Here is a 21,174-nt window from a genome sequence, read left to right as displayed (position 1 = left end):
GGGCAAAAGCAGTGTGAAGCCAGTACTGTCTTATTTCACCATGTTGTATGCAAATGGCATGTCAAACATAATTGTATTCCAGTTCTTCTGTTTGACATCAATGGCGTCGAGAGCATATCTGCCAACGTCTTATTCAAGTATTCTGTCAGGCTATTCACCTGTGGATGGTAGGCAGTAGTCGGCCTATGAGTGACACAAGAAAGAGGATGTAGTAGTAGGGGGGCTAGGTCGATTCAAGAGCATTTTGTTAGTGTCACTTGCCTACATCAGAGACAGGATTGCACTCAGGCGCAAACCTATTGTTCTCCTTTGATTGACAGGTACATGACCCATTGTTCTCCTTTGATGACAGGTTCTTAACCTATTGTTCTGTTAAGTGGTTTTCCATGTCACCACACTTAACCTATTGTCCCCCCACTCCCTCCCACAAACCTCCCCTCACTGCTACAGGTACACATTCATGTCTGAGTTATTGGAATATCCCCTATCACTACTGTAAGTTTGATTGACTACTTAATTAAGCTGACCAATTAATTAAACTCTCCCCATCTGGTAAACCCCCTCACCTCCCATCCTCTCCTCCATACCGGAAAATGGTGGGAAAAAGACTCAGTTGATCGGTCATTTGGAGGGAAATCGATTGCTCTGTATGGAATATTATTTAAACAATTTAGACAATGTATGGGATATATGGAAGTGTATATTGTAGATTTATAAAAAAATTCAGTTCATTCTCTGCTGTTTGGAAACATCTAGGTCTTACAAGAAGCAGTTACATGGAGCACACATGTTGCATAACCTAATGTTCGGCATTGTAGTGTGGGTGTCTTAACCTAATGTATGGGCCTTTGTCTGTACTTCACCTATTGTTCTGTTAAGTGGTTTTCCATGTCATCCCCATTTCCTTAAACTATTGAACCGCCTTTGATAGCAAATTAAGTAATTAGTTATCTCCTCCCACCATTTTCTGGTACACTCTTCGAATTTCACATGCTTTTGAACGCCATTTCTCGCGCATTCTTCTGTCATTCAACCCACCCTTTATTCAAGTTAACTTAGTGTTCTGCACTTAACCTGCTGCTCTCCTCCATGTCACACACTCACGAAAACTCTCCCCTTAACTACTGTACCGTTAATACCACACTGACGTAAAAAATTAATGCAAATTAAATAAATCGATATTTTTCACATGTATGGGGAAGTCTTTTTAATTCGCATCATCCTATTGGTCGGTGAAATCGATGGAATACAGTTTAAACAAAAGATCGCTAGTAAAAAACACATTCCGCCACTCGACGCCCGAAGCCGCCGCCTTCCCCGCCGCAGCCACCGCCACCGCCGCTGCCCCCGGCACCGACCCCACATCAGTGGTGGCAGCCACAGCATTGCTCTGGCGTCCATGGGCCGCCCTCCCTCAGGCTAGTGGGTTAGGGCTGCAGCAACCAGGCTGCTCGCAGTGGCCTGATTCCGCAGCGTCTCCTCCTCTGCCATCATGTCCTCAACGATCACGTGAGGTACAGCACACACACCTGTCCACCTCACCACAGAACTCCAATGTGCGCTCACACTGATCCCATATGTGAAACGCCTCTGGGCAGCACGTGTGTTTACCTTTGCTGACGCTATACCTATGAATACTGACGTCACAGATCGCGTTATAGAAATCTGTTACAGAATAGCACAGACTGCTTTCTCCTTAGCGACCCTTGCAGAACATACAAGCTCCGTCCAGCTTGGACTATCAGGAGGAATGCATTCGGCGTTATTCCACGCTATTTTCGTAAACAGGTTCTGTTGGGACAAGAATTTCCATGCGGACAAGCTGAGGCACCATAAAAGCTCCTACAAAAGCGACTGTTAATTATTTCTGGGACACTATACAATTTCCGAAAGGTCGACTTGGCTCTTATTTTACATAGCAATGTGACGTCAGAATAACATTGAGAACCTTTTAGATGGTGAGTCGCCACGTGGACGTTTCCCTTTGAGGCGTCAGTCACGCTGGGGCAGATAAGCATGGCTGGACGCAGCTTGGATGTTCTGTTAGGATCGCTAGGGAGAAAGCAGTCTGTGCTATTCTGGAACAGATTTCTATAGCGCGATCTGTGACGTCAGTATTCATAGGTATAGCGTCAGCAAAGGTAAAACACACGTGCTGCCTAGAGGCGTTTCGCAAATGGGGTCAGTGTGAGCGCGCCTTGGAGTTCTGTGATGAGGTGGACAGGGGTGCGTGCTGTACCTCACGTGATCGTTGAGGACATGATGGCAGAGGAGGAGACGCTGCGGAATCGGGCCGCTGCGAGCAGCCTGGTTGCTGCAGCCCCACCGCTGGGGTGGAGTCGGTGCCGGGGACAGCGGCGGTGGCGGCGGTGGGGCGGGGGCGGCGGCACGTGGGCGTCGAGAGGCGGGATGTGTTTTTTATTAGTAATCTTTTGTTTATTCCATCGATTTCACTGACCAATAGGATGAAGTGAATAAAACAAAATTACCCCATACATGTGAAAAATATCGATTTATTTAATTTGCATAATTTTTTTAGATCGATGTGGTGTTAGCGGTACAATAATTAAGGGGAGAGTATGCGTGAGTAGGTGACATGGAGGAGAGCAGCAGGTTAAGTGCAGAACACTAAGTTAATTTGAGTAAAGGGTGGGTTGGATGACAGAGAAGAATGCGCGAGAAATGGCGTTCAAAAGCATGTGAAATTCGAAGAGTGTACCAGAAAATGGTGGGAGGAGATAACTAATTACTTAATTTGCTATCAAAGGCGGTTCAATAGTTTAAGGAAATGGGGATGATATGGAAAACCACTTAACAGCACAATAGGTGAAGTGCCGACAAAGGCCCAAACATTAGGTTAAGACACCCAGAGTACAGTGCCGAACACTAGGTTATGCACCATGTTTGCGCCATGTAATTGCTTCTTGTAAGACCTAGATGTTTCCAAGCAGCAGAGAATGATGAGCAAGAGAAATCCAACTCCCATAAACTGAATTTTTTATAAACAAACAATACACCCTTTCCATTTGTTACATACATTGTCTAAATTGTTTAAACAAGATTCCATACAGAGCAATCGATTTTCCTCCAAATGACCGATCAACTGAGTCTTTTTCCCGCCATTTTCCGGGAGGGAGGAGAGGGTGGGAGGGGAGGGGATTTACCAGAGGGGGAGAGGTTAATTAATTGATCAATGTAATTAAGTAGTCAAACTGATAGTAGTGACAGGTGATATTCCAGTAACTCAGACATGAATGTATACCTGTAACAGCGATGGGAGGTTTCTTGAGGGAGGAGGGGAATGAGAGGGGTGGGGGGACAATAGGTTAAATGTGGTGACATGGAAACCACTTAACAAAACAATAGGTTAAGTACTGTTAACCAAAGGAGAACAGTAGGTTTGCCCCTGAGTGCATACCTGCCCATGTTGTAGGCAACCCATATTACCAAAATGTGCTCCACCAGTCTGGCCCCCCTTCTTATAATAACATGACTAGAACATCAGGGTCAACCAGTGCCGCCATACAGAGGATCACTGACAAATCTAGATCCAGGTTTCTGTGTTCAGCTCTTTGATAATTTCTGAAACAGTATTTTGCTGTTTTTCCAGGACAGAAAACGGTGATGTGACGCCTTGTGCATGCAGTGTTACTTAGCTCTTAATATCGCTGGCTGTCATGCTGTGGGTTGCCAGTTCAAACCCAACAACCAGCAATTACTTTTTATTTAACGTTTAACTTTTCTGGAAATTTCTCGAAATTTCTTATATTTGAAATGTTTGTACGCTCTAAAACATTTGATGTTTGTATAAATAGCAGTACTCTCTGTCCAAGAGTTCAGTTCTGTTTCTTTCTGTTGGTACACTGGTGTTCATAATTAACATGCTTTCAGTTGGTAAGTGCTGTACTTCACTGACGATTTGGGTTTCGGATTTGGACTTGCTTCTACAGTCGACATGACAATATCTATCCAGTGTATGGTCAACTATTTGCTTAGTCTTGAGTCACAGCTCCTTTACATGTTTCTGCCCATAGGCAAATGATTTGAGTTCTTCTGTGAGGTGTGACACGATTTCCTTTTTATATAGCTTACCGAACATATAAATCTTCCTACTTGTCTTAGCTGCCATTTGCACTATAATAATAATTTTGCTATAACTGTCACCTACCAGTATCAATATGGTCATCCACAGGGAAGTCAGGTCTAATTGTTGCGGTTATGTCTAATATATTTTCTTCGTGAACATGTGTCTGAAATATTTTTTCTAGGCAGTTTTGAGAGAAGGCAGTTACTAATGTTTCATAGGATGTCTTGTCACGCTCACCACTTGCAAAACTGTAATTATTCTAATATATTTTTGAATGATTAAAATGTTCTACTATTATGATAGTTTGAATGGGGAGCATATATACTCTAGAGTGCAAAAGTTGAACATAATCATGTACACACGAAAATGCAAAGAGAAAAAGTGAGAAATCACCCAATACCATCATAAATATTTACCTAAAAAGCGCTATTGTCTTTTAACTCTGTGTGGGAAAGCAGTACTCCATGCTGTGAATAGTGGTGTAACCGAAAGGTAAGCATAAACAGTGCACCAATCCACTCATATCTCAGTTTTGTTTGTCCATTAATACTCAGTAGAGTGCAATTTCTTGATGAAATTGACAGTGTAATGGCACAAAGGCGCCATTTGGACCCTCTCTTTTGTAGGGCAGAATACTCGGCTGCCCTTAAGCGGGCCAGACACAGACCTAAGTCTCAGTGTATTTGGATGTGGCACGAACTGTCATATTGAGGCCATGGCGATGGATTTGATACGCAGAAGATGTCCATTGTAGGTCAATACAAAGATGACCAAGAATAACCACACCAGAGCAGGATTGGTACCTGGTTGTAACTGCCTGACAAGATTGGAGTACATCTGCAAGACAATTGGCTGCAGAGCTTGCAGCTGTCTCAGGTGTTGCTGTTTCCTGGCAAACTGTGTATCGGAGGCTCAGAACAGCAGGACTGTTTGCCATACATCTGGATATGTGCATCCCACTCACTCCAACACAGTGAATGGGCCCATGTTTTGTGGAGTTGGCAACATCATCAAACTTCGACCATGCAACATCAAACTTCGAATACGCTCTTCACAGATGAATCTCGCTTCAGTTTTCACATTGAATCTCGTCGCACATTACGCTGGAGAGAACCTGGTAGCTGATACAACCCCAGGAACAACGAGAAAATGTCAGGTCTGCTGGTGATGGCGTCATGGTGTGAGGATTCATCATGTTGAATGGCTGTACGAAGCTGCACATCTTTATAACATGCATGCTACATCAAAATTAAATTTTTTTTCTAGCCCAGGGAATAAGCCACCCTTGCTGTGCCTAATTATAACATAACTTTACGCTATGCGCTTTCACTGCATTACTTGTTTTCCGTCTCTGCATGTTTCCAGTAGATTGCACCACATGCTTAAAAAAGGTATTCATCACAGTGTCGGCAGGTCTTCAAAAAATAAAGGAAATATCTGTTTGTTTTTAGTAACTAGAATGCGTTTAGACCCTGTTGTAATAAGCTAATAGACCATACACTATCGAATAAGCGATTGCTTATTTCATCACAACAACATAGTGAGATAGTGTTTTCGATGTAGTACTGGGACTATGCTTCAGAGCCCCAATAGTTCTGTAGAAAATTCTGCAGATTGCGAGTTTCATTGAAACTCGGTGAGCAAGGCTGGTCTTCTCAACCCTCCCTGCCAGTCACTGGAATGAATAAAGTAATAAACTGTGATCTTGGACCTCAGATGACAGGCACTGATCGTTTCAGCACACGATGCAATTTGCAGTTGGTTGTGCCTATTTTTCACAATGGCTGCTTGAACATACAGAGTGCACAAGGCAAAACTTTGTATCCTTTGCTGCCACTTCCCTACAGGTACCAAGTAACTACAGCTGAACTGCTCCTTGGATGACACTTTCTGTTTTTTTGGTGCTCTGCAAGGTGGGAAATTTAGCTTACCACCTGCTTCAAGAACGTCTGTTACGAATAATGCTTTGGCATTTGATGAACTCTACTAATATTTCTAGTTCCTAATTCTTACCCCATATTCTAACTTTTGTCATAACTCCACTATCTCCATCTAGTAATGTGCCAAGTGAAATGATGTTTTGACATTCCATTTGTGTCACAGATGGTAAGTCATAATGTTGTGTGGTGACGAGACACACAACGAGCACTTTGACGCACCTTCGTTATTTAACAATGTTCAATATAATTACACAGAAGAGGGGCACATATATAGCATGCATCACAAAACAAATAGGTACAAAGCGCTGAAATATCAGTTCAAAGATATGACACACATATAATTAGTGATGTGACAAAAGTGTGATAACAGAAACAGAAGTGGAAACATGTCTAAAGCAAATTTTAGGATAAGCAGAAATGGAAGAGGAAGTATATCTACTAAGAAAAAAGTAACAATTCTTTGTTAAACACCATATTTTTATTGTATTAATACTCAAAATTTATCAATGGCAGATTATATTTAACAAAAAGTAATTTTGCCACCTTTTCACCCTTCAGTCTATTTCGATGTCCTGGCTACACTACTGGGAGAAGCTGATAAATACTGGCGAGCTAGTGGCAATATAAAGTGTTACTTGTGTCCATTTTATTTCTCCCACATTAACAGATCATCTTATAGAGAAAGTCTTTTTTTATTTTTGTGTCGGTAGGTTTTATTGTAGCATCAAAAACAGATTGACATGTTCATTAGTTATAGTCAGATCTTGCTGGTCTTCATTCATATTTCAAAAACGGTTCCAATGGCTTCGAGCACTATGGGACTTAACATCTGACGTCATCAGTCCCCTAGAACTTAGAACTACTTAAACCTAACTAACCTAAGGACATCATAAACATCCATGCCCGAGGCAGGATTCGAACCTGCGACCATAGCGGTCGCGCGGTTCCAGACTGAAGCGCCTAGGACCGCTCCTTAATTCATATTTAAAATGAATTCTAATGTTTGTAATGATGTTTACAATGGAGATTCTGTGATTAAGCCACAGCTTGTTGAAGGCTGATTTTCAGTTCCAAATCGGTATCTTTGAGAGCAAGTAAGTATACAGTCATCTTGAGATGAGTTTGGATCTCTGGCTTTCATCATCATTTTGATTGTGGAACAGGAAAGGAAAACCTGTGCCCTTCAGGCACAGTTGGAGGAAGCAAGGAAGGAACTGATAAGGATCAAGGGAAATAGGGGGAGGAGGGTGGTTGGGAACTGGCAGCTGGTAGGAGGATAGGAAGAAAGAGGACACAATCTGACAGTTTTATCATCAACACCAAAAACAGGTATTTACCACTGCCAGAGTTAAGTAGAGAAGAGCCTCAGGTAGAACGAGGAGCAGGAAATATGCAGCACACTTCAACCGAGGGTAAAAAGCCTAGGAATGTACAAAGTGTTAGGAAGAAGAAAGTACTGCTGCTAGGCAGTAGCCATTGGTGAGGTGTAGGCCCTGAGTTACAGGAAAATTTAGGGGTAAGCACACCAGGACACCAGTATCTGCAAGCCAAATGCACGGCTAAGACATGTGATAGAAGACCTAGGATCTTTATGTAAGGACTTTACAAAAGAAGACCATGTAGTGAAAGTGGGGAGGGAAGCAGTTTGGACAGGGATGGGGCATATGACGTAGGTGGTGACCTGGACAAGATAGCTTCCCTGACTCATGACACCAGCGTACACTTTGTTGAGGTGTTCTGACGTCATGATCAACCACACCTTGATGGAGCTGTGAGGCAAATCAATGTGAGGTTAGGAATGGCTCTGAGGACAGCCAACTTTGCTCATGTTTCTCTGGTGCCCTTCAGGACTATCAACAGATGGGGTTTTACTAGGCAAGGTCTACACCTAAACAGGACTAGGAAGGGAAGATTGGTACAGCTGATTCATGAAAGTATAGGGGGTGGATCTCGGGCCACACACGGTCAAATGGGTGGATCTCGGGCCACACACGGTCAAATACCTATTGTCATAGGTAGGAAAAGTAGGTTTTTGAAGGATAAATCCAGAGAACAGGTTCCCTCGCCAAAAGAGTATCTCCAGAAGTTTAAAAAATACTGAAACAATCACTCGCAAGACAGATTTTAACATTTCAGATATCACACATACCATATGTCACAAAGAGAAACAAACCATTCGAAAGAGTAACATGGGGAACTTCACAGACTTAACAATACTCCATCAAAACACGCAATCATTGAAAAATAAAATGCAACTATTAGAAGTTGAGCTCCAATCTTTGACCTGCAGAGTAGTTTGTATTACTGAACAATGGTGCAGAGACACAGAAATCCAACATGTAGTATTATCATTGTATGAAAGTGCAAACTCTTACTGCAGAACTACTTCAAGGGGTGGAGGATCATGCATTTATATCAGAAAAGGAACACATTTTAAATGAAGACATGACACATTGAAATATCAGCTGTTGAATTAACAGAGCTTGATATCACCAAGAAATTAATCATTTTGTGTGTGTATGGATCTACCAGTGGTAGTGTGGAAACTTTTTTCAGTAAATTAACAGAAGTTCTAGATAAAGTCTCAAGTACAAAGGTCAACATAATTCTGTGTGGAGACATTCAGCAGCACCTTCATAAACATTCTTCAAAGTTTTGGCATGTCCCTATTGGTCAATAGTGTAACAAGGGTTACTACAATGACTGCATCATTAATTGACGATGTGGCCACAAATATGGACAGGGAAAAAAGTGATGTAGCTATAAAAGATCTTGGACTATCAGACCATCTCTGTCAAATAACAACAGTAAAATCAGGCATTGAATCATTCCCTAAACTACAAGCCTACAAACGACATCTATCACAAATCTAAATAAAAGATTTTTCAAAATAACTAGACAAACAAATCTGGGTTGAAGTGTATAAGGAAACCAATGTGAGTATGAAATTCTCTAAATTCTCCACATCGTTTAAATTGAACTTTGAAAAGGCATTTCCAAAAGTCTGCAAGTGTGTATCAACATCTCACAAAAACAGATGGATACCAGCAGGTATTAAGAAGCCCTCCCAAACACTTAAACACCTCAGTTCCATGAAAAAGTTCGCAGTGATCCAGAATTCTTAAATTTCTATCATACACTCCTGGAAATGGAAAAAAGAACACATTGACACCGGTGTGTCAGACCCACCATACTTGCTCCGGACACTGCGAGAGGGCTGTACAAGCAATGATCACACGCACGGCACAGCGGACACACCAGGAACCGCGGTGTTGGCCGTCGAATGGCGCTAGCTGCGCAGCATTTGTGCACCGCCGCCGTCAGTGTCAGCCAGTTTGCCGTGGCATACGGAGCTCCATCGCAGTCTTTAACACTGGTAGCATGCCGCGACAGCGTGGACGTGAACCGTATGTGCAGTTGACGGACTTTGAGCGAGGGCGTATAGTGGGCATGCGGGAGGCCGGGTGGACGTACCGCCGAATTGCTCAACACGTGGGGCGTGAGGTCTCCACAGTACATCGATGTTGTCGCCAGTGGTCGGCGGAAGGTGCACGTGCCCGTCGACCTGGGACCGGACCGCAGCGACGCACGGATGCACGCCAAGACCGTAGGATCCTACGCAGTGCCGTAGGGGACCGCACCGCCACTTCCCAGCAAATTAGGGACACTGTTGCTCCTGGGGTATCGGCGAGGACCATTCGCAACCGTCTCCATGAAGCTGGGCTACGGTCCCGCACACCGGTAGGCCGTCTTCCGCTCACGCCCCAACATCGTGCAGCCCGCCTCCAGTGGTGTCGCGACAGGCGTGAATGGAGGGACGAATGGAGACGTGTCGTCTTCAGCGATGAGAGTCGCTTCTGCCTTGGTGCCAATGATGGTCGTATGCGTGTTTGGCGCCGTGCAGGTGAGCGCCACAGTCAGGACTGCATACGACCGAGGCACACAGGGCCAACACCCGGCATCATGGTGTGAGGAGCGATCTCCTACACTGGCCGTACACCACTGGTGATCGTCGAGGGGACACTGAATAGTGCACGGTACATCCAAACCGTCATCGAACCCATCGTTCTACCATTCCTAGACCGGCAAGGGAACTTGCTGTTCCAACAGGACAATGCACGTCCGCATGTATCCCGTGCCACCCAACGTGCTCTAGAAGGTGTAAGTCAACTACCCTGGCCAGTAAGATCTCCGGATCTGTCCCCCATTGAGCATGTTTGGGACTGGATGAAGCGTCGTCTCACGCGGTCTGCACGTCCAGCACGAACGCTGGTCCAACTGAGGCGCCAGGTGGAAATGGCATGGCAAGCCGTTCCACAGGACTACATCCAGCATCTCTACGATCGTCTCCATGGGAGAATAGCAGCCTGCATTGCTGCGAAAGGTGGATATACACTGTACTAGTGCCGACATTGTGCATGCTCTGTTGCCTGTGTCTATGTGCCTGTGGTTCTGTCAGTGTGATCATGTGATGTATCTGACCCCAGGAATGTGTCAATAAAGTTTCCCCTTCCTGGGACAATGAATTCACGGTGTTCTTATTTCAATTTCCAGGAGTGTAGATACAAAAAGATCTATAGGAAGGTGCTGAAAAAAAATTCATTTAATGACAAAATAATGTATAATGCAGGGAATAAAAGCAAACCAGTCTGGGATGTTATAAAAAAGGAAACAGGAAGAGGAAAACAATCAAAGAATAACATACTGCCAAGGGTGGGGGATAAGGTAATAAATGATCCACAACAGTTAGCAAACTATGTAAACAGCATTTTACAAGTATAGCAGAGAAGTTACAGCAAAAATTCCCCAAAACAAATATAATACCTGTAAATAATGCTGCTCTAAATACAATGATGTTACTTCCAACCACAGAGATTGAAGTCAATAAAACTGTTCAAAAACTAAAAAATAAAAAGTCAGTAGGCTTAGATGAAGTACCAATATGTGTACTGAAACAATGCATAGGGATTATGCAAGGCCCCTTAACAAATATAATAAATGAATCCTTCACATCAGGGACATTTCCAGAGCAGTTAAAACAGGTAAAAGTTGTACCTTTGCTTACGAAAGTAATCCAGTTGACATAGAAAATGACCGGCCCATTTCCCTGCTGTCAACATTCTCAAAAATAATAGAAGCAATTATGAAAGACAGATTAATGAATTATCCGTGGAAATACAATCTTTTAAGCGAATCACAGTTTGGTTTCTGAAGTGGCAAAAATACGGAGTCAGCTACAGTAAAATTCACAAAAGTTGTACTTGATGCTCTTGACAAAGGTGAGTGTGTCACAGGCATATTTTTGGATCTTTCTAAGCCGTTTGGTAAAGTCGACCACAAGATTCTATTAAATAAATTAGAAGCATTAGGAATAAGAGGTGTAGCTGATGACTGGGTTTGATCAAACCTAGCAGATAGGGTACAAAGAGTAGAGATAACACATACTTCAAATAGATCTAAACATTTAGGAAAACACTTATCAGAACCAAAATACATTAATATAGGGGATCCGCCAGGTAGCATATTAGAACCAACACAATTCCTGATATACATCAAAGACTTTTCCACTAGTGTTAACTCATGGTGAAAAAATTCTCTTTGCTGATAACAGAAATATTATGGTCACTGAGAAAACATGAGTGCTCCTTGCTGAGAAAGCAAATGAAACTCTCAAGGAAGTTTATGCTTAGTCAATAAGCAATAAAGGGACATTGAACATAAAGAAACTAATGCCATGAATTTCAGTTTGAAGAGGAAAAACGACAATGTTAAATCAAATGTAGACAGCATCTCTATAGACTGTGTAAGAAATGCAAAATTTCTAAGAATCAATATTGATTCCCAGTTGAAGTGGTTTGAACACACAAAGGTACTTGCAAACAGTTCAGCATGTTATGCCCTTAGAATCCTATCTTCAGTGTGTAATATGCAGTGTCTTTTAGTTACATATTATTCATATGTACACTCAATTCTTAGCTATGGCATTCTTTCTTGGGGAACAAACGCACAAAATATGAACACAATTTTCAAACTCCAGGAAAGAGCCATGAGAATAATAACCAAAAATACTAGTTGATCTCATTGTAAAGATCTGTTCAAAACACTGGGGATTTTAACTGCTCCATGTGAATACATTTTCCTGTCAGTTATACACATCAAAAATGACATCGGTAATTACTACACAAACAGTTCTGTCCATGACCATGCAACAAGAGATAGGCTCAACCTACATTTACCAAGAAACAATAAACATAAAACTCAAAACAGGGTTTCCTACCATGGAATAACACTGTACAATAAATTACCAAAAGAAATGAAAGAAATTGCAAAAATACACTTATTTAAAAAGGGAGTTAAGAAGTACCTGTTATGTAATACATTTTATATATTGAAGGATTATTTAGATAAAACGGAGTAGAAGTTTGATAAAAAATGTTGTACAAATAGATAATAATAATAATAACTATAAAACATCCAACATTACACATAACACCTTCCCTTTATGTTTTTTTCCTTCTTTTTCCTTCCTAGAAATACTTACGCCCAATCTATGGATAGCACAATACTAACATCTCTTCCTCTTTCTGAGCGCAACATCTCACTCATTATGGAGTGATGCTGACTCAGTTTTTCAGGATAGCAGATGGGAAGTTGTGGTACAGAAAATGGCCCAGAGATCACCAGTGTGTGTGTGTGTGTGTGTGTGTGTGTGTGTGTGTGTGTGTGTGTGTGTGTGTGTGTGTGTATGTGTGTGTGTGTGTGTGTGTGTGTCTATTGAGTGAAGTGTTATGAAACAACGTGTGTATAGTGTGTGCAGTGACTGATAGTGAGATATGAGTGAAGGTGTGGCATTACATTATTTAATAAGTTATTTGCAAAAAAAGTATTGTATACCAGAAGTAAATCTAATGATTATGTCTAACTAGAAATCTGTAAATATCTGTGTATACGAATTAGCTTTTATTTATTTTAAATACTTTGACATGTACTATATCATTGTAAAAAGAGATGTACGGATGAATAAAGCTACTACCACTACTACTACCTTGTACCTTCGACAAAAGTGAATGATAAATTCTAGAGGGCAATAATTTCAACACTCACATGTTCCATTTGTTGAGACTTTACATGTGAGGAATCCTAATAATCGTTTACTTGCAGACTTTGTTCCAATGTAAGTTGTTATTTAGCATATTTGGCCAGAGTAAAAGAAACCTATAACAAAGACACAACAAAAATAGTAAAATAACCCAAGGAACTAAATACATGAGAAGTAATACAAAAATAAATTTCCAAATTGCTAATCAGGGCACATCAATAATTTGCAGCATGCCCAGCTAAAGCGACTATTGTAAAAGAAAAGTTTCTGAACCAATTTGTTTGGACAATTTCATTGTCCAAACTAGTTATCATCCATGTTTCACTTCCATACATGGCTACGCTCGATACAAACACTTTCAGAAACGACTTCCTGATACTTAAATCTATACTCAATGTTAACAAATTTATCTTCTTCAGAAACGCTTTCCTTGCCATTGCCAGTCTACATTTTATATCCTCTCTACTTCGACCATAATCAGTTATTTTGCTCCCCAAATAGCAAAACTCCTTTACTACTTTAAGTGTCTCATTTCCTAATCTAACTCCTTCAGCATCACCCGACTTAATTCGACTACATTCCATTATCCTCGTTGTGCTTTTGTTGATGTTCATCTTATACCATTGTTTCAAGACACTGTCCATTCCATTCAACTGCTCTTTCAAGTCCTTTGCTATCTCTGACAGAATTACAATGTCATCGCCGAACCTCAGAGTTTTTATTTCTTCTCCATGGATTTTAATACCTACTCCGAATTTTTCTTTTGTTTCCTTTACTGTTTGCTCAATATACAGATTGAATAACATCGGGGAGATGCTACAACCCTGTCTCACTCCTTTCCCAACCGCTGCTTCCCTTTCATGTCCCTCGACTTTTATAACTGCCATCTGGTTTCTGTACAAATTGTAAATAGCCTTTCGCTCCCTGTATTTTACCCCTGCCACCTTTAGAATTTGAAAGAGAGTATTCCAGTCAACATTGTCAAAAGCTTTCTCTAAGTCTACAAATGCTAGAAACGTTGGTTTGCCTTTTCTTAATCTTTCTTCTAAGATAAGTCGCAAGATTACTATTGCCTCACTTGTTCCAACATTTCTATGGAATCCAAACTGATCTTCCCCAAAGTTGGCTTCTACTAGTTTTTCAATTCGTCTGTAAAGAATTCGTGTTAGTATTTTGCAGCTGTGGCTTATTAAACTTATTGTTCGGTAATTTTCACATCTGTCAACACCTGCTTTCTTTGGGATTGGAATTATTATAGTCTTCTTGAAGTCTGAGGGTATTTCGCCTGTCTCATACATCTTGCTCACCAGATGGTAGAGTTTTGTCAGGAGTGGCTCTCCCAAGGCCGTCAGTAGTTCTAATGGAATGTTGTCTACTCCCGGGGCCTTGTTTCGACTCAGGTCTTTCAGTGCTCTGTCAAACTCTTCACACAGTATTGTATCTCCCATTTCGTCTTCATCTACATTCTCTTCGATTTCCATAATATTGTCCTCAAGTACATCGCCCTTGTATAGACCCTCTATATACTCCTTCCACCTTTCTGCTTTCCCTTCTTTGCTGAGAACTGGGTTTCCACCTGAGCTCTTGATATTCATACAAGTGGTTCTCTTTTCTCCAAAGGTCTCTTTAATTTTCTGTAGGCAGTATCTATCTTACCCCTAGTGAGATAAGTCTCTACATCCTTACATTTGTCCTCTAGCCATCCCCGCTTAGCCATTTTGCACTTCCTGTGGATCTCATTTTTGAGACGTTTGTATTTGCCTGCTTCATTTACTGCAGTTTTATATTTTCTCCTTTCATCAGTTAAATTCAATATTTCTTCTGTTACCCAAAGATTTCTTCTAGCCTTCGTCTTTTTACCTACTTGATCCTCTGCTGTCTTCACTACTTCATCCCTCAAAGCTACCCATTCTTCTTCTACTGTATTTCTTTCCCCCATTGCTGTCAATTGTTCCCTTATGCTCTCCCTGAAAATCTGTACAACCTCTGGTTTAATCAGTTTGTCCAGATCCCACCTCCTTAAATTCCCACCTTTTTGCAGTTTCTTCAGTTTTAATCTACAGCTCATAACCAATAGATTGTGGTCAGAGTTCACATCTGCCCCTGGAAATGTCCTACAATTTAATACCTGGTCCCTAAATCTCTGCCTTACCATTATATAATCTATATGATACCTTCTAGTATTTCCAGGATTCTTCCATGTGTACAACCTTCTTTTATGATTCTTGAACCAAGTGTTAGCTATGATTAAGTTGTGCTCTGTGCAAAATTCTACTGGACGGCTTCCTCTTTCATTTCTTTCCCCCAATCCATATTCACCTACTATGTTTCCTTCTCTCCCTTTTCCTACTCTCGAGTTCCAGTCTCCCATGACTATTAAATTTTCGTCTCCCTTTACTACCTGAATAATTTCTTTTATCTCATCATACATTTCATCAATTTCTTCATCATCTGCAGACCTAGTTGGCATATAAACTTGTACTATAATAGTAGGTGTGGGCTTCGTATCTATCTTGGCCACAATAATGCGTTCACTATGCTGTTTGTAGCGGCTTACCCACACCCCAATTTTTTTATTCATTATTAAACCGACTCCTGCATTACCCCTATTTGATTTTGTATTTAAAACCCTGTATTCACCTGACCAAAAGTCTTGTTCCTCTTGCCACCAAACTTCACTAATTCCCACTATATCTAACTTTAACCTATCCATTTCCCTTTTTAAGTTTTCTAACCTACCTGCCCGATTAAGGGATCTGACATTCCATGCTCCGATCCGTAGTATGCCGGTTTTCTTTCTCCTGATAACGACGTATTCTTGAGTAGTCCCCACCCGGAGATCCGAATGGGGGACTATTTTACCTTCGGAGTATTTTACCCAAGAGAACGCCATCATCATTTAATCATACGGTAAAGCTTCATGCCCTCGGGAAAAATTACTGCTGTAGTTGTTATATCCTAGCCAGTAATGCCACACGAGCCCGCTGCCAAAAGGTTGGTAGCATCAAAGTCCGGTCGCCGTCCGCATAAGCAGCGCCAGCGAGACAGGAAATCGCCGCAAGTCTGCGCGCGCCACCGCTGGCTTCTGGGTTCTTAAGCGCTGGAGTCGCGAGCGCTAGGACAGTTCTGTATTCGCCGCTCAGTTGTATACTCGCCACCGAATTGTGTACTTGCTAGTCAGTTGTGTGTTCATCGCAGCAGAGTTGTTGTTTGTCGTCAGCCGACGCTGACCTAGCCGCTCCGACTCGAACTAGACAGATTTCTGTAGACACAGAGTTCACTACTGTGTTTCTGTATCTTCGTTAATAAAGATAAGTACCGACTTTTATTTAATCAGAGTGTTTGGGTTTTCATCTTTCTGTTCACTGTTCCAGCGGACCGGTCGGCCCGCTATTAAAAGTGTGGCGGTGACTTCGTAAGCCGTTTCTACAGCGAATTGCTTGTCGCTACGAACACCGCCACAAAACTGGCGACGAGGACTTCCGAACTCGTGTGCAGGGCTGGTTCAACTTGTTTCTGGTTATACTAATTATAGCGATAAAATTTTGGGGGCTGGTTTAATTTGTGTTCACTATGTCTGCCGAATTACAACAGTTGATCTTGTTACAGAGTCAGCAAATACAAAGTCTGGTGGAAGCAATCGCCAAACAAACGCTGTAAAAAGTAATGTACAGACTGCAAGTGAAGCGGGAGTTGTTGCTCCACCCGCCCAACCCACGAGTTGTCGTAAGCAGCGAACACGCGTTAAACGCGCTGATTTTGTGTCTTCCGCCTCCACTGCACCGATGCAGAGACAGTGTAATAAACTATTTGTGAAGCTACGCATCCAGGATAAGACCTTCAATTTTCAATTAGACACTGGTGCGTCTGTGACTCTCATAAATAGTGCTACGTATGCGGCTATCGGCCGCCCTAAACTTTCAGCGGCAAAACATTCTTTGGCTACTTATAGTGGAGAACAAATTCCTGTGTTAGGTGTATGTAGCGTGCCAGCCACATTCCGTGGCAATACAAAAACAGTTTCATTCGCAGTGCTCCGCGCTACAGACAGTGTAAACATTTTCGGATTAGACTGTTTTGACTTGTTTGGCCTGTCTATCCAAGACAATGTGTTGCAAATTAATTCTGTTGTTGTTCCTCAAGACAGCATAACCGATTTGTGTAAACGATACAGTGACATATTTAAAGACGAACTAGGTTGTGCTGCGAACTTTGCCGCTCATATTACGTTAAAAGATAATGCTCAGCCTCGATTTTGTCGTGCTCGTCCAGTGCCTCACGCCCTCCGGGCACCTGTAGAAGATGAACTTCGTCGTTGGCAAAACAACGGTGTTATTCAACCCGTTTCAGCGAGCCAGTGGGCTTCTCCCTTAGTTATTATAAAGAAACCGTCTGGCAAGTTACGTTTGTGTGCTGATTTTAAGTCGACAGTTAATCCTCAGACTGTCATTGATTCTTTTCCTTTGCCTAGACCGGACGAGCTGATGGATAAGTTAGGGGAAGCTCGTTTCTTTTCCAAAATTGATCTCCGTGAAGCATATTTGCAATTGCCCCTCGACGAGCAATCACAACAGTATTTTGTCATAAACACGTCGTTGGGGTTGTTCCGTTTTCTGCGTTTGCCTTTTGGTTGTGCGTCAGCTCCAGCTGTTTTTCAGCGTTTTTTGTCACAACTTCTGGCTAATGTGCCATCGTGTTGCAACTATTTAGACGATATTGTTGTGTCCGGTCGGACGCCTGCTGAACATTTCCGTAATTTGGAGTGTTTGTTTAAAGTGTTGTCTCAGGCAGGCCTACGTTGCAACATCGATAAATGTTCATTTTTCCTTACGGAGCTGGAGTATCTGGGACATGTTATTAATGCTCAAGGCATTCATCCCTCCCAGTCACATTTAGCAGCTATTCGTGATTTGCCCGCCCCTCGCAATCTGCATGAATTGCAAGCAGTTCTTGGCAATTGACGTATTATATTAGGTTTATACCTAATGCATCACAGATTGCTGCACCGTTGCATCGTCTCCGCCGTAAGAATGTTCCGTTTGTGTGGTCAGCTGATTGCCAATCAGCCTTTCAGCAGCTTAAAGAGGCTTTATTGAATGATCGTTGTCTGGTCCATTACGACCCTAACAAGCCTCTGGTGTTAGCTTGTGATGCCTCTTCTTTCGGCCTCGGTGCTGTGTTGTCTCACCGAGTCGGTAACACCGAACGTCCTATTGCGTTCGCATCTAAATTGCTAAACAAAGCTCAGTGTAATTATAGCCAATTGGACAAGGAAGCGTTGGCTATTGTGTTCGGTGTCACAAAATTCCATCACTACCTCTATGGTAGACCATTCTATTTAGTAACAGATCACAAGCCCCTGACGTCACTGTTTCATCCGTCTAAACCAGTTCCTCAGCGGACAGCTCAGAGACTACAACGTTGGGCTCTTTTGTTATCACAATACCAGTATGAGATACTGTATCGCCCTACAGCTCAGCATGCAAACGCTGACGCGCTTTCTAGATTGCCGATTGCTGCGGATGATGTCTTCGATTCCTCTGACGACTCTTGCCATCAGATTGACGCCGATGAGCATCAATCCCTCCGGGATTTTCCGATTGATTATCGTCAGGTGGCACGTGAGACAGCTACGGATCCTCATCTGAGTTTACTATTACGTTTTGTTCAATGTGGTTGGCCGTCCAAGGCAAAGGACATATCGGATCCTGTGGTTCGTCGCTATTATCCGCAACGTCATCTGTTGTCTGTTTCGCACGGAGTTTTGCTGTTACGCACCGAGAATGACCAGCTTCGTGTAGTGGTTCCCCAAGTGCTCCAATCCAAGGTCCTCGACTTGTTGCATCAAGGTCATTGGGGAGTGGTCCGCACCAAGCAGCTTGCCCGCCGTCATTGTACATGGATCGGCATTGATAAGCAGATTACGCAGATGTCTACAGATTGTTCGACGTGTGCCGAACACCAAGCTGCTCCGCCTCAACGCTATTTTGAGTGGGCACGCCCTGCCGGTCCCTGGCAGCGAGTACATATTGATTTCGCTGGTCCATATTGGAATTCTCGTTGGCTCATCGTGATAGATGCATTTAGTAATTTTCTGTTTGTTGTGCCCATGCAGTCTACAACGTCTGCACAAACTATACAGGCGTTGACTTCAATTTTTTGTATTGAGGGTCTTCCAGAAGTTTTAGTGTCTGACAATGGTCCACAATTTACCTCTGCTGAATTTGAAAGTTTTTGTTCTGCCAATGGCATTCGCCATGTTCTTACTCCGCCGTTCCACCCTCAATCGAATGGTGCAGCAGAACGTTTTGTACGCACATTCAAGGATCATATGGACCGCCTTCGTGCTACGCACTCTCGTCAGCAGGCCCTCATCACGTTCCTGTCGTCGTACCGGACCACGCCACGTGACGGCCCTTCGCCTGCGGAGCTTCTCCACGGCCGTCGTCATCGCACCCTACTACGGTTGTTGCACCCCCTGGATCGACCCGCCGCTTCTGAGCATCGCACGCGTTTTCAGCGCAACGACGCCGTTTTTTTCAGAGTTTATCACAGTCGCCGTCGTTGGGAACGTGGTACCGTGATAAGTGTCCAGGGTCGCGGTTTTTATACTGTTCAAGGTGCTACTGGGGTGCACAGGAGGCATCAGAACCAGTTGCGCCGCGCTGGCCGCCCGGATTCTGCCGCTCGTTCTTTGTCCACAGATTTGGTCCGCGGCGGGTTCCAGCCGCGCCTTCCGACTTCGCTGCCGCCCCCAGGGCAGCAGCAGCAGCCGTCGCCGCTACCACGCCGACAGCCCGTCCCGTTGATGCCTCCCGCGCAGCTTCATCCGGGAGCGCCCCAGGTGGTCGCTCCGGCGCCTGCGGTCCTTCTTCAGTCGCCACCGCCTTCGGAGCTGATGGACGTCGACTCCTCAGCCGGGCCGCCTTCCCAAGCGGTGGCTGTGCAGCCTGTCCTGCAGCTGCTTTCCTTGAGCACCCCCAAGGAGTCTGACACGGCAGCGCCTTGTCCGGCGCCCACTCAGCAGCCGTCGACGCAGCGTCAGGAGACGCTGCCTCTCTTCGTGGGTCCCGACGCCCCGCCGCGTCCAGTACCATAAGCTGCGCCCGTGGTCACAGGCGTGCACCCTGACCTCGGTTTTCAGTCGGTGTTTCCCGAGGCCCCGCGCAGCCAATGCTGGGGTGCTGACCGGGGACTGCCACCGACAACAGTCTCCGCCCCGGTCTCTTCTGCTACGCCTGCGGCCAGACCCCTCCCCCGCCGTCGACGCTCGCCACGTCATTATTCAACGACGGTGCGGCGATTTGGGGGGGAGGAGTGTTATATCCTAGCCAGTAATGCCACACGAGCTCGCTGCCAAAAGGTTGGCAGCATCAAAGTCCGGACGCCGTCCGCATAAGCAGCGCCAGCGAGACAGGAAATCGCCGCAAGTCTGCGCGCGCCACCGCTGGCTTCTGGGTTCTTAAGCGCTGGAGTCGCGAGCGCTAGGACAGTTCTGTATTCACCGCTCAGTTGTATACTCGCCACCGAATTGTGTACTTGCTAGTCAGTTGTGTGTTCATCGCAGCAGAGTTGTTGTTTGTCGTCAGCCGACACTGACCTAGCCGCTCCGACTCGAACTAGACAGATTTCTGTAGACACAGAGTTCACTACTGTGTTTCTGTATCTTCGTTAATAAAGATAAGTACCGACTTTTATTTAATCAGAGTGTTTGGGTTTTCATCTTTCTGTTCACTGTTCCAGCGGACCGGTCGGCCCGCTATTAAGTGTGGCGGTGACTTCGTAAACCGTTTCTACAGCGAATTGCTTGTCGCTACGAACACCGCCACAAAAGTAGTTTCCCCTTGCTTTCAGCCGTTCGCAGTACCAGCACAGCAAGGCCGTTTTGGTTAGGGTTACAAGGCCAGATCAGTCAATCATCCAGACTGTTGCCCCTGCAACTACTGAGAAGGCTGCTGCCCCTCTTCAGGAACCATACGTTTGTCTGGTCTCTCAACAGATACCCCTCCGTTGTGGTTGCACCTATGGTATGGCCATCTGTATCGCTG

The sequence above is a fragment of the Schistocerca piceifrons genome, chromosome 5, assembly GCF_021461385.2.
Source record: "Schistocerca piceifrons isolate TAMUIC-IGC-003096 chromosome 5, iqSchPice1.1, whole genome shotgun sequence".
In the NCBI taxonomy this organism is placed as follows: Eukaryota; Metazoa; Arthropoda; class Insecta; order Orthoptera; family Acrididae; genus Schistocerca; species Schistocerca piceifrons.
This window is presented reverse-complemented; position numbering follows the sequence as displayed.